Source organism: Condylura cristata, unplaced genomic scaffold, assembly GCF_000260355.1.
Source record: "Condylura cristata isolate star-nosed mole 26May11 unplaced genomic scaffold, ConCri1.0 scaffold00021, whole genome shotgun sequence".
Lineage (NCBI taxonomy): Eukaryota > Metazoa > Chordata > Mammalia > Eulipotyphla > Talpidae > Condylura > Condylura cristata.
In genome coordinates, this window is record NW_004567122.1 from 20,594,129 (window position 1) to 20,609,388 (window position 15,260).

Genomic DNA, 15,260 nt, shown 5'->3' on the forward strand with positions numbered 1-15,260 from the left:
TCAGTGTTTTTGTATCTTTCGGGTAGATACCTGAGAGTGGGATTGCTAAACTATGGATGGGTTTACGTTTATAAAAAGGTTTAGGGAAAAAAAATCAAAAGAAAACTGGATGTTCTTTGACACATAAAAAATTACATGAAATGCAAATTTCAATATCTACAAATAAAGTTTTATTGGAATGCAGACATGCTCATTTGTTTATGCATCATCTATGACTGCTTTCCTACCACAACAGAGTTTATATAAATCTCAAAACCACCTGGCCTGAAAAACGAAAATATTTTATATCTGGTCCTTTACAGGAAGTTTACTGAACCCTGATTAGAATTTTAAATAGCAAGTTCTAAAATGCAGATACAAAAAAGTAGTACCCTGAGGGAGAAATGAATAGTTACCTGAGACAGTTCACTTTCACAATTAATTATTAGTGCTTATTATTTTGAAGACATCTCATATTCATGCAGGCTTCCCCCCCCCCCCATCTGTGGTGTTTAGCTATCATACCAAATGCAAGCTCAGGTAATTTCACAATTACAGGGAGTCAGAGGAAATGGTTCTTCCCAGTAAATGAGGCTTAGTAAGAAAACTGATGCAACCGTTGCTTCTATCTAGTTCCAAACATTTCCATCACTATGGGAACTCTCTGTACTATCTTTGTAACTTTTCTGTAAATCTAAAATTATTCAAAAATAAAAATTAACAAAAAATGTGGTGTGATTCAAAGGGAAACAAACCCAGTAGCATTCATATGTACAGCTAGATTTCTCAGAAAATAGAGCACACATTTTGCCTACTAACAAAAATATACATCTCCTGGAATGAGGATTGGAATCTTGCAAATACACAAATGCACAGTAAATGAGAGTGATACATTACTAAATAAGTTAAAATTTCTTGAGGACCTCCATGTTCAAGCACTTGTGTGATATTTTGTATGCTGTAGCTTATTTTATGATCATCACTATTCTTTTGTTATTTAATATGTGAAAATGTATTTAAAATAATGCCATGATGGTAATAAACACATATAGTGCTTACTCTGTGGCAGACTATTGGAAAAAAAAAAACATCTCCCATGGTGGGGGTGTAGGGAAGAAAACTACCCTTAGGAGATGGAAAAGTTCTTTTCATCTTTCATGTATTTAGATAAATATCTAAAATCACTTAAATTTTAATAAATAAATATGCATTAATTAGCTAGCATTAGAGAAGAATTTTCCATCGTCCGTTGGCAGTTTTGTGGCCAAAGGAGAGTATGGGCCTAGGGTTTGGTTTATGAAAGAATGATGAATAGAAAGCAATTCTTTTCCCAAGATCCCCCATGTAGCTGACTTTTAAATTCGGTCTCTTCCTCTCTGCCTTATTATCCATTCTGGGTCCAACCCTTCCTTATCTTTGCGGTTGAGGAAATGTAAAATGCTTCATTCCTCGTCACTCTGTTTTCATTTAATAGGTCCATATCATCATTTAGCTATATACAAGCCTTTGGATAGGCATTTTCAGGGCTATATTCCTCTGTAAAGTTTCTGAGTGCCCTATCTAATGGTTAATATCCCAAAGGGAAAAAGGGGTAGGGTGAGAGAGATGATGATCCTTATTCTTTATTATCTCCTTAAACAATATACCTTTAAAAGACATACTGGGCTCTTAAAGTGTTTTGTGGAAGTAAATGAAAAGCAAGAGCATATTCGTGCATAGCATATAGGGAGGGTTAGCACATCTAACTTCATGGCACATCTAAGTAAAACGAGAGTCAGAAAGGTTAGTGAATTATGCAAATTTATAGAATCTAAGAATTCTGACTTGTAGCTTTGGATGGAAACCTTGGACTCTTTCTTTTGATTCACAACACGTCCTATTGTAGAATAGAATGAGAGCTACATGTTTAGATGTTGCTATTTCTGTTGGACATTGTTTAAATATCTTAACAGCAGCATTGTATCCCTACAAGGAAGTAGCCCTGAGAGCCATGATATCACCTGAGTAATCCAGCCCAGGGACCCTGGAAAAGTCTCGAAGCACTGCATCTGAAAACTTCAGCTTTTGTCCAATATTGTTCCGATGTACAGGACTGAGTGAAAATTATTTTCCCTGTGTAAGATAGAGACTGATGACTCTCAGTAGCGCAAAGACAAAGTCTTCCTAGGTGAGGGCTCTCCAGCTTATTCAAATATATTGCACAGGGAGGTGTACTGGCAGGGGAAATAATTTGAAATAAGAAGTGGAAAAATCACCGCATCCAAAAATGTTTATAATTAGACAGGAAGATATCACACGAATCCAAATATTTATGTAGGACCTACATTCCTGCCCTAATGTATCTTGGGGATTAGTGTGGACAGAAGTCTTCCTATGGAGGTTAAAGTATAACTAGGGAGCTAGAACATATATAACTTAAGATCTATTCCACTAAATCACATACAATATTGTAAACTTATGTTATCTCAACTTAAATAAGACACTAAAAATAAAATAAAACACATTTTTTAAACCACAAAAAATTATGCCCCATTAAAATAATCTAAACTTGGACAATTCTACTAAGTTACAAATGGTAACAGTTTAGTGCTGTCTAGCTTTTTGCCTTATAAGATGGATGATAATTCTGAACTCCCAACTTTCCATTACATTTCACTCTTTTAAGTGTCTATAATCTGTTTAATTTTAAGTGAATTTCATCTGTGAGTTATTTATATTAAGATTTTGCTGGAAAATGGCCAACAGGCATATGAAAAAATGTTCAACATCTCTTAAAATCAGGGAGCAGGGAAATGCAAATAAAACCATAATAAGTATCACACTAGTTAGCAATAAGTATCACACTAGTTAGAGTAGGATGTATTTAAAAAACTAGCAACAACAAATATTAGCGAGGATGTGGTGAAAAAGGAACAATCCTACACAGCTGGTGGGAATGCAAACTGGTCCAACCACAATGGAAAGCTGTGCAGTGGATCCACAAACTACTAAATATGGAGCTACCATACGACCTGGTAACTCTACTACTAGGAATCTACTCAAAGGACACAAAAACATTAATTCAAAAGAATACTTGCACCTCTATGCTTATTGCAGTGGTATTTGTAATAAGCAAAACATGGGAACAGCCCAAATGTCCAAAGGTAGATGACTGGATCAAAAAGATGTGGTATATATACACAATGAAATACTATGCAGCAACCAAAAAAAAAAAAAAGATAAAGCAATATCATTTGCAGCAACATGGATGGAGTTAGAAGGATTTAGGCTGTTAAATAAGTAAGAAAGAAAAAGGAAAATATTGGATAGGGCCCTCCCTGGTGGCACAGTGGGTTAAAGCACAGTACTTAAAAGCTAAAGCCACTTCAGCATGAGTTCAATCCCCTGCCCTGGAGGTGAACACATGGTGCGGCAGACCTCTCCTGGCTCACCCGCTGCTCCCCTCAGCAGTGTACTTCATTGATCTGCCTGTTCTGCTCCCCACTCTGTCTCTGGTGAATCCTCTCACTGTCCCTGCACCTCTGGCCTGTACCGCAGTTTTATATGCATAAATAAATAAATCTTTTAAAAAAAAAGAAAAATATTGGATGGTTTCACTTATAGGAAGAATATACAAATGAGGGACCAAAGGAAAAAACAATAACAATAAAAAACACAGCAATACCAAATAACAATAAAAAGACAACTACAAATCAGAGATGTTTTGCAGAGAAGGGGGAGGGAAAGAGACCAGGGCTAGGATGGGGAAGAACACAAGGAACTGTGGTGATGGTGCATAGGTGAATTGGCAGTGGAACTTCTATGGGGACTACACCTGATAAAGCAAATATTGTAAAATAAATAAATAGATAGGTGAGATTTTGTTGGATGTGTATCCCATTGAGGGTCACTGGGACAAGGCCAAGCTGATTGAGGATTGGGAGATAGTGGATAAATGGATTCTGGAAGTTATTAAGAGATGGGACAGTGAACTAGAGAAACCAACACAAGTGATATCTGCTAACAGTAGAAATAATTTTGAACTGGGGTACAGGCTAGAGGTGTGGGGGGGGGGGTGAGAGGATTCACCAGAGACAGTGGAGAGCAGAGCAGGCAGATTGACAATGTAGACAGTGAACAGGTAAGGAGAGGACTGCCATACCATGTGGGTCACCTCCCTGGCTGGGTATAGAACTCATGCTGCCATGACTACAACAGCTTCATAGCACTGTGCTTTGACCAGTCATGCTACCAGGGAGGGTCCTGAATATGATCAGATTCTAAAACAATGATGACAGTTGAATATTGGTACTTAGTCAATTGTTTTATGGGTAAGTCCTAATGTCATAAACTCATCTAGCAAAACATCACAAACTCCTTTTCATTGGAAGTATTGATGACAGTGTCCATGATTTCTAATTATTTTCTAAAATGACTCTTCATTGAGATTTCCACAGTGAATGCTTCTGCTTGAATTTCATTGAATTTGTTTTCATTTTGTAAATAGTAACCTTTGAAAGGCACATAGCCAATGCTATTATCAGTCACTAAGTTAGAATTGAACCAATTACTCAAATCATGACCAATTTGAATTAATTTCCTTTGTTATGAAAACATGTTTGCAGAACTGTATTTTTCTTTCCCATTATTTATCAGTAAGAAGAAGAAAGCTTACATATTCTAGTATAACAATATAATTCCCTATGGTTGGTTTTCAGCCAATAATGAACTTCTCTGATACTCTGATACTCTGATACCCTTTTCAATTAAAAAGGGAAGATTATGTATGAAAATTCTTATTTTGCTTCATCCACAGCAAACCAGTGTTTCTCTTCTTCTCCCAGAGATTAGCCAGTATACATGTTAGAACTGGGAAGAAGTTCCTGCAAGAGGAAAAGCTGCCCCAGGCTTCCCTATGTTTCAGAGCCTTTGCTTTTACTTGAATTCTGACTCTTCAAGTGAAGAATGAGGGCAACTAGTAATGTAGAGTCAGCCCATTTCTTCCTATCTTTGAGAGAAGTAGGCTATAAGGAAATTTTTCAAAAACTACTTTCTGAAAAACATCATGAAAACTATCATCCTCCTGATGGAAATTTCCTTTTATTTCCCTCCTGAAGTGTTGATGGAACTACTCTACCCTTTTCAAAGAGTTTGTACACCCTCCAATTTTGATGGAGACAGTGTTCTTTTAAATTCACCCACACCCAGTATGAAAATGATGACTTTTTCTTGTGATCATACAATAGATGTAGAGTTGTACACTTTCTGGTCTACTTATGGCCCTCTTAAGTTAACAGCTGAGGAAAATAGAATCCAAGAGCAAGCGTTAGCTTAGGATAAAGATGTTCCACAGCCACAATAAGAATGAAGATCCTTATGGTCTCTGCACTACTTTGCTTCCCCAGGTCAAGATCCAACAGCTGAGAAGTCTTCAGAGAACACTTAATCCTTCTTTTCTCAGTAGTAGATTACACTGCTCTGAATGAGTTATCATGTTCCTTCCAAACTTCAGCTTGTTTGCATTCTGGTTATATTAGAGCCTGATTAAAAAAATATTCTCCCTGAAGTAAAGAATTCAATATTCTCTAAGAAGCAAGACATTGATTATCTAGTATATTGACATTGTCTACAGTAAAACATCATTGGGAAGAAGCATGAAGTTCTCCTTTTTTTCTGAGTTTTGAGAAATGATTCTTTAACATAAAAAATTAACATAAAAGTACACATAGAAATTTCTTCTTTAAGTTATGAACTTTTTGTGGACTTGTAAGTTAGACAATCTATTCTTCCAATCAACTCCTGACCAAGGTTATGCTCAGCTTGGAGTCACCTGTAATGCAATATTCTATCTAAAGAACAAAGTAAGAAGTGGGGCTGGTAGCAAAGGACCAAAATATCTTAGTTGCCCACTAGTAGGGTTAGTAGTCTTGCCACAGAGTGACCACTTCAAGACCCCATATTAACTTCAAAAGTCATAAATCCATGCAGGAAAGTGAATGGGCTAGTCCCTATCTTGAACACTGGCTTTAAGTAAAAGGCTATTTTGGCTTTGTTTTTTCTTATTTTACTTGCTGTCAGGAGCTATTCGCCTGAACACTCAGAAGGGCATATGAATTTTATTCTCCTCAGAGGACAGCAAAGAAGCAACATGAAACAATGTTTGTGTCTTGTGAAGTCTCCAGCGGTCTAAATGAGTACATGTACCTTATTAGAATTATTCTGATTCCACTTGCAGCTAGAAGAGGTTATGCTGAAGGTTAGAACAGTTACAAAAAGGATTTAAGAGGCTCTCTCCAGTTAGAGAAAACAAACCAACAATAAAAGAACACAGAAGAACAAGGAAGATAAATAAAAATCACCTGATTAACAAGAGTTATACTTGAATTTTTTAAAGTAGTTCAGAATTAAGAAATAACTCCTTTCTCTAAAAAAATCTCAGACCCAGGAAATGGTTGGGTGCCTTAATGTGGAGTGTCAACTCACACCCTCTGCTCACCTCTCAGGCTTACCCTAAATGAGTACAAGTACCTTATTAGAAATATTCTGACTCCACACGTAGCTAGAAGAGGAGGGTGGTGAAGGTTAGGGTAGTTACAAATAGATTTCAAAAGCTTTGCCCAATTAGAAAACAGAACAATACCCTGAAACAACAAAAGCACAGAACAAAGAAGAAAAAGACTTCATTTCTCTCTCCATTGGCTGGAACAAGTTATCTCTGCAGACCAGAGGAACCATACTCCATACAAATTTGATGTATCCACTGCAACCACTTTTCCTGCCCACCAAGAAATGCAAGTCAGTATTTTTCCAGAGGCCTCTATCAAACTCTATTTATTTTCCCTTTTATTTTTAAGACATTTATTCTTATTTTCTTTTCCTTAAAGATTTATTTACTTACTTATGCATACAGAACTGGGGTACAGAGGTGGATTTGTTGCAGGGTAGCCCAGAGTGGACTGGGCCGCCTGTCTGTGGGGCCTCACCCCTGTGCTCACAGTTCAGTTATACTGCAGGTACACACAAAAGGGTCAATAACGGGTTTATTTACAAAAGGGGAAAAGGAATAGGGAACAACCCAGGGAAAGAGAGCAGGATACAAAGTAACTGCAATACCTTATGGCTAGGCTGACTGAACACACAGTCATGTGGACCAGAGAGCTGCTTCCCCAGCGAGAGAGCCAGAGCGAGCAATCGCGCCCTATTTATCCCCCAAATGTCCCAGAATTCATTTCTGCTAGCTCCGCCCTTGGGTCCTCGCAGTTCTCTCCCTGGTACTGCTGGGAGTTGTAGTTTCCAATCACTGGAGTAGTGTGTAGGGTACAGAAAACTGGAGTACAGGGTGGAGCCCATAAGACTCTGCAGAGTTCCTTTAGGACATCCTTCCCCTTAACAGATTCACCATAGTCAGAGTGGGGAGCAGAACAGGCAGACTAATGGAAGTATACTGCTAAAGGGAGCAGTAGGCGAGATGGGAGAGGTCTGCTGCACCATGTGTGTCACCTTTGGGGCCAGGGATCGAACTTGTGCCAACCAGCTTCACAGTGCTGCACTTTAACCTGCTGTGCTACCAGAGAGAGCCCCTTGCTTTATTTTTTACAGGCAGTCTTAGATTCATAGAATCATTTAAATTATCTGGAGGTTGCAATCACTGATGCATAGTTTCCCACTTTATCAACATAACTTTGAGATTTAAAAAAAAAACAAAAAAAACATTGCCATTTGGATTCTGGCACAAATCACTTCCCCTACCTACCTTTGTCTGTGAAGCTATAAAACCAGAATGACATTATGTATTCTGGGATGATATGGTCCCTACCATGTAGTGGGTGGGAAGCCTGACTGGTTTGTACTGAAGTTGGGGTGTGGGAGTGACCTGGAAATGTCAGACTGTCACCTTGCCCATTATGAAAGATCTAAAGAGTTCTGGGGCTGCACTGACAGGGCAACATGCAATCTTCCTGTGCTGAGCTAGAAAAAGGGTAAGACCCAAGAGATCAGAGGCCAAATAAACCAGGTGATCCCAAGAATCAAATTCCAAGCTAAGACTAGAAGTAATGAGAAGGCAAGGAGATTTAAGGGAGAGATCCAACCCAGATCAGGTGGAAATGGATCAAGACATGATTGGGAGAGACTATTGATCCGAGATGAAACTGAAGGATGCAGAGACAGGGGTGAGTGAATGCCAAGCACCAGTTCTCACAGAGGCATATCATGGGGAGTCACTCTGTTAAGGGTGAAACTTGAGTTAAATTCTGTGATAAACCGAGTCACTGGTCAATGGTGTCCCATGTTCTTTCCTAGTGCAAGATTAGTTTTGCCATGGCCATCAGATATAGCCAAGAGATTTATTTCATCTAATGCATTTAAGCCAACTGGTGTACCTTCACAACCAGCACATACTTTGCCATGCTCTCTTTTCCCTCTATGTCCATTGTTGGTAGAGACTGGTCCCTCTGTTGGTCTTGGACTAAAGATGACAGTGACAGTGGAGCAGAGTTCCCAAATGACTACTAATGAGCATATATTAAGAAATACATTTTTTGTTATCTTCTCCCACTGACATTCATTCTTTTCCTTTATGTTACAGCATTATTTAGCTCATCTTAACGGATACAAAAGAAGATTACTGGTTGGAAACTAGTAATTAATGGCTATGCCTGGTTAGACTTATTTTAATAGGGTAGGCAAAGTGCAACAGTGATGTTATAAAAGATAACAACTGGAGGAAAATAACCACTACTGTGTTCATCTAGGATGATTTGAATAGAGTGAATAGTGTGGGTAAATTTGTTACCTCTGCTAATATCAGAGCCAGACAAGTGAGAATAAATTAATAGGCAACCCACCTCCTTTATTCACAAGTACTTTACAGCCTAATCAGTAAGTCAAAATTCTCTTTGCCTTTCTCTGCATCAAACACACATGCACACACAAAACCACTTCCATCAAATTAAAAGCATATGAAAGAATTCAAGTTTTGCCATTTTAAGACTTTAAAGCCTATAAAGACCAAAGGCACAAGTTGCTGAATTTTGCTGTTCTGTTATTATTCTAATTTCATCATCAACATTATTCTGTTTTTTGTCATGTTAAATATTAAAAAGATATAGAAAGTACAAGTTGGTGTTACATAACTATGTGTCATTGTTCTTCTTTGCCGTATTTAGTTTTTTGAACCAGGTAGTCTGGTTCAAGGTTTTGAAGGAAAAAATAGATGGGGTGGGAAAAGTTGTGGTTTTGTAGTAATGGAACCACAGCAAGAAAAAGTTTGAAGGAAAAAAAAGATATGAAGAACTGCAATCAGGCAGAAAAGGCATGCACTCCAGCCTTATGGGAAATTCAAGACAGAGCCTGGAGCCTGCTAGAGCTCATCTCCAATCATAGCAGCTAATTCTCAAAGGCAAGACTAGTCAGGGGAGAGGCGAGGGGGTTGAGCGAAGGGACAGCTTCATGATGAATGGCCCTTCTGCCTTCCTGACTTGCCTAGGGGATGGGCATGTACAGAGATTTTTCTTCATCCCTTTCCTATTAGCAAACACAGTTTTTCTTGGCTTACACATTAGTAACCCCAGTCCACTGAATATTGGCTGGCATTGGACCTAAGCCCTGAACCATATTCATGATATGCAACACCAATGGCTGGGCTATTGGCAACACTAGTGTTCGTTTTTCTCAATTGACCTAACATCCCCTTTAGAATAAAAAAAATGTGGAGAACAAAAGCAAGGACCCTTCCTGCAAGTCATGCTGAAGGGTACCCTCATGATATCTGCTAACATCTGCTCTGTCTCAGCTTATTTGGAAGGTGCTGGTCTTGAGTATTTGAAATGAGGAGATGTGTTTTTCATAAGCTCTTTAAAAATTTCTCCTGAATTTTCCTCAGTCCTTCTTAATTTACTATGCAGCATTTTCATCTTCGTGTTAGCAGTAATATATACTGAGCAATATTAAAGAGAGAGAGAGTTGTTTACTTATGTATGATTGCTGCACTATAAAGTTTATAAAAGTATAAGATTTTTAAATTCAATGTTATCTAGTGCCTCAGCCAAATAACTGCTCTATAGAGATTTTATTTTTCTGGCCCTACCTAGTGGTGCAACGGGTAAGGACGCAGTTCGGCTTGCCACAGCCTATTCAGAGCGAGTTTGATCACTGGCCGGGGAGGTGATCCACAGGGTTGCAGCAGACCTTGCCTGTCTTGACCGCTGCTCCCCTCAGCAGTGTACTCTGTTGATCTGCCTGTTCTGCTCCCTGCTCTGTCTCTGCTCCAGTGAATCCTCTCACCACCCCTGACCTCTGGCCTGTACCCCAGTTCTATGTGCATAAATAAATCTTTAAAAAAAAGATTTTTCAAAATTTGTAAACAAGTATATTTAGTCTTTTTTAGATCAACATTAGGAAAGTTCATGGAATACATAATAAATGTGTTATTCTGCTATCACTAATGACAAATAATTTATAGCTTTCTTCAAACATCTCAGATATTTGATGGGGTAAAATACATACACATAAATAAATGAATGAAGCTAGCTATATAAATGAATAAAAAATTGACACGTATATAAACAAATGATGTCCACATGGTATGGGAAAAGCAAGGTAATCATTTATATTTATTGCACTCTATGTGATTACAATAAATCACACTGTAAGTGCACAGATGTTTAAAGGCAACCAACAAATATTAACTTCACTTACATACAGAATAGATGACAACCCTATTAGAAGAATCTGGATATTCTAGAAAACCTGTCCTCAAACCTATCCTCATTCATTTGCTTCAGGTACCTGAATGCCACTGTGAGAGATTCAGTGCCTATGTTGTGGGCAAAGTTTTTACTTATTTTCCTAATGGCTTACTTATATTAACTGACAATGTTTGCAAAACCAAATTACACATAAACAATGGGAACCTTTAAAATAATCAAATAGCAATCACATGGCACAATGAAAAGGAGCCTTGTGCACTGGCTTCATCTCTCAGATCTAACCCCAGGCAGAATGAAATTTTAATCATTGCTCTTCTTTGTTGTTTGTTATTTTCTTATTAATAGGTTGATACAAGTCTTGCCTATCTTATCAATGCACTCATTCTCTACTGTATACCTATCATCGTGAATGATAATTTAATGAGTCTTTCCCATCACTCTTTCACAGTTACAGAGTTCTTAGTCCACTAGCTATCTCTATAACCTCAGAAGGCAGTAGGGTTACTTACTTGTCCCCAAGGTTACTTACTTGTCCCCATTTGTCATTCCTGAGTCTAGTCTTTGAGCATTGTATAATTACTTGCTTGTGATATAATGTTTTTCAAAGAAGTCTGTCAAAAATAAACTTAAGACTTTTTTCCTTAAGAAGCTAAATTAATATGTCCAAGCAAATGGAAATATTTGACTTCATCATTTTTAAGATAGAATTCTGTATCCCCTATATATCATCAACCATGTAGTCTTAATTAAAATATAAATTCTTAGTTATAATGGATAAGCAGTTAGGGGCCAGGTGCCCCAAATCTTTATACTTAATAACAAGCTCTTGAAGCAATTTTATATTTTATATAACTAAGACATAGGGGATTCATAACATTTATACACTCCACACAATAAACATATTATATGTAATTTATATGCAAAATTATAGATGGTAGTCTACCTAGTAAAGTTTGGAGCAAAATTGGAAGAGAAAAACGTACTATTAACATTTGTCTTTTAAAATAATAGGCTACAGAACTGAAACTTTTTTGATCCCACTGAAATATTTAAATATACATAGTTAAATAATCAATTATATCATCTCTAAGATGTAGTGCTGTGACAACTAAAATTCACCACAAATGACATATATCAGAACTTTTATTTATTCCAACTTCCTTAGTCTCACTTCTATAAATTTCAATATCAGAAACTGAGACTGTTATTCATAAGTTCTTTTTGAAAGCATTTTTAAAAACTGTTTTGTGTGATTTTTTTTTCTTCCTCACGGTGTTTTGAAATTGATTTTGCACAAGCAAGATTTTTTTTTTTTTTTAAGCAAGACTTTTATCTCCAGTTCTGTCAGGTATAAAAGTTAGACTAAGAGGTCAGTAATTCTCAGGTAGTTTCTAACTCACTTTTTAAATCAGTAATTCTCTGGTAATTTCTAACTCACTTTCTAAATCACTATATTGTTCTAAGCTGCTTAGTTCGCTGTCTGCACAGTACAGTTTCTTTCTGTTCTCAATGCAGCTGAGGGGCAGGAGGAACAAACTACCAAAATGGCATAAAGGTTAAGATGGTTTGAATCAAACCTAATTGGCACTTCACATGACACTTTAAAGACATTAAGTATTTCGAAGTCATTAAAAAGTTGTTATTATTGTACAAGTCATTAAAAAAAATTACCGATTGGGCTATTAACTCCTCAGTATGAATTTCCTTTGAACAAGTAATTCCCAGTGATGTTCTTACACTTTCATACTGTAATTAGAATAAGTAAAATTTTATAAATATAAAACAATAGAACAATTAATAGAACAATTGTGGGGTATTTTGTGAAATTATTCCTTCTTAGGGTTATATATTTCAACTCACGATTCATGAGAATCATGCTTTTCCTTCTTATATGCATTATTCTTTTGCCTGATAAAGGATGCATTGAACAAACTTGTTAATTTTGTAAGAAAATTTGTAATCTTTCATACAGTCTGTAATCCTCACTTAATGTCTTTAAAGTATTAAATCCTATCAGTATTTTCTTTCCTTTAAATATATTCCCACTGAATTGCAGAATGGTATGTTCCTTATTTTCATTTCAAATACTTCCTCTGTTCCAGATCCATCAGCTAGTAATTGAGTATTCAACATAGCACAGATGTGATGTGTACCAGAATGCATTCAAGAAAGGATCAAACCAGGAGGCTGCCAGTTTGCAGCTGGACTTTAACCTGCCTGCTTTTAATAATCTTGAATACAGATTCTAATTTATAGGCTTGGAATGAATATATATATATATATATTTTTAAAGATTTATTTATTTGTGCATACAGAACTGGAGTACAGGCCAGAGGTTCAGGGGCAGTGAGAGGCTTCACCAGAGACAGAGTGGGGAACAGAACAGGCAGATAGACGAAGTACACTGCTGAGGGGAGTAAGGGGTGGGTCAGGAGAGGTCTGCCACACCATGTAGTCACCTCCAGGGCAGGCGGGAATCGAACTCATGCGGAAGCGGCTTTAGATTCTCAGTGCTGTGCTTTAACCCGCTGCGCCAACAGGGAGGACACTAGAATGAATATTTTTAAATATCCCTCATTGCTCCCTTGTGCTTTAAATGCTCACTGACCTGTGAAGACAGCTGAGTAGATAAATAAACTTATACTTAGACCTAGCAAATCTGAGGGATGTTAGAAACAGATAATCTTTATTAGAAAAAGATTTATATTACATTATGTATTGATCTAACTTTTTAGCTAAGAAGTCGGACATATAAGGTGACTTCCACTTCTTTGCTATGAATGAAATGTGATACAATTTTAATGTATATCTTCACCTGCTTACTTTTCCACCCCCCAATTTCACATTTGCTGGTAGTTGCATTAGCTACACTAAACTTTCACCTCAGAAGGCAAAACATTGATTATGAATGAAGAAAGAACCAATAGACACAGGGAGAAGGGCCATAAGAAGCAAGATATCACTTCCTGCTATTCCAGTTCATTCTGTGTGTTCTCTTCTCTGGGACTTCCTTAAAGAGAGTGGTCAGTCATGTCTCAGGTTGCCACAAAAAGCAAGGAACATAAGTGGTGAATTAGAGGCAATTAGAAGCCAGAGATGACCTTGTGAAATCAGGTCCTATAAAGAGGTAAGGACATAATTCACATGTTTGCTGTGTAAGCAGTGAAGAGGAGATAGTGGAAAGTGATGGAGGTGGAAAATAGTCAAGGTAGACTAATCCATCAAGAAGCTTAGCAGCCATGGCAAGAAGCTATGTACTTCCAGACTCTTACCAGGGAGCCTCCTAGTTTTGTAGTTTCATAGTGCAGTGAACAAACATAAGCAGAAATCTAGTGCCCACTCTTTTTTATTCTTTGAAATACCTAATAACATAATACACACCTGACACTTGATAAGCCTAACAAATGTTCCTTGAATACATGGAAGAAAAAATATAAATACAAAAGAAGGAAGGATATTTTTTACAGAATCTAGTGATAAAACATAAAGAGAAAACATGTTAATATTTTGAAGATTAAACTATTCAATTTTATTTTGAGAATTAGGCTGAGTCAGAAGGAAGCAAAATGATGATGATGATAACAATGATAAGGAATTACAGAGACAACAACAAAGTCTTGTGCTGGGATAAAGCTTTAAAGACCTTTTTTCCCCCCTCACATTCACTGTCTATTTCTCTATGAAAGTGAACCACAGGGTATTTAGGAAAGAATTGTAACTTGAAGAATTGTAACTTGAAGAACACTACAAGAGAGGCTTAAAATTACAATAAAATGTAGGGAAACTTGTTAAAATAATATAGATTTCAAATAAAATAGATTTCTTAATGTTGAGAAGTCAAAACAGAAAGACTGAATTAAGACCAAGGAAAAACCCTGGGATCTAATTAGAGAAAGTGAAGTATACCATATATAACCTATTTTATCACAATTACAAGTTAGTCTTAGCTTTATAGAGCTTTACGTAACATTCTAGTCTCCTTACTGAAATATGGACTAGCAAGGAGGAATAATTCAGAGAGGAAGAATTCAGAGAGGAGCTATAAGGATTATTTAAAACTAAAGAAGTAAGTCCTACTATGAAATGTCCAAAGAACTGAACTTTTGGCAAGTCCTTATTCAGTTTCAGAATTCATAATGATCAAATAATGGAACAATCTGAGGAAAAGGCTGATTCCAATAATTCCAATTACAATCATCTTACATAATTACCTTAAATAACTATATATGATCTTATAAAAGAAACACCCAAACTTGGCTGTGGTTGCAAGATCTTTATCAAATGTTCCTTGGTTAGCCTAATTCAGCTCCCTTGGAAGAAGTGTTCCAAGAAAATTTTGCAGTAGCTAATGATGACTTTTTACTGTGAACAGAATGAAAAGAAATAAACCAACTCACTTAGGCCAAGTAAGCAACTAAGTCAAGTTTAAATAAAGGTTGTCAAAAGGAGTTATGGAGTCTACTCTACAGAGTTTTAAAAACAGGCCAGGAGCTCATCAATCTGGGATGGGTTCAGCCTGCAGAGTAGCTAGAGGGCAACCACGTCCCTCTGAAGTTCCCACCCCCTCTACCGGCTAAGATGATATCCACTGAG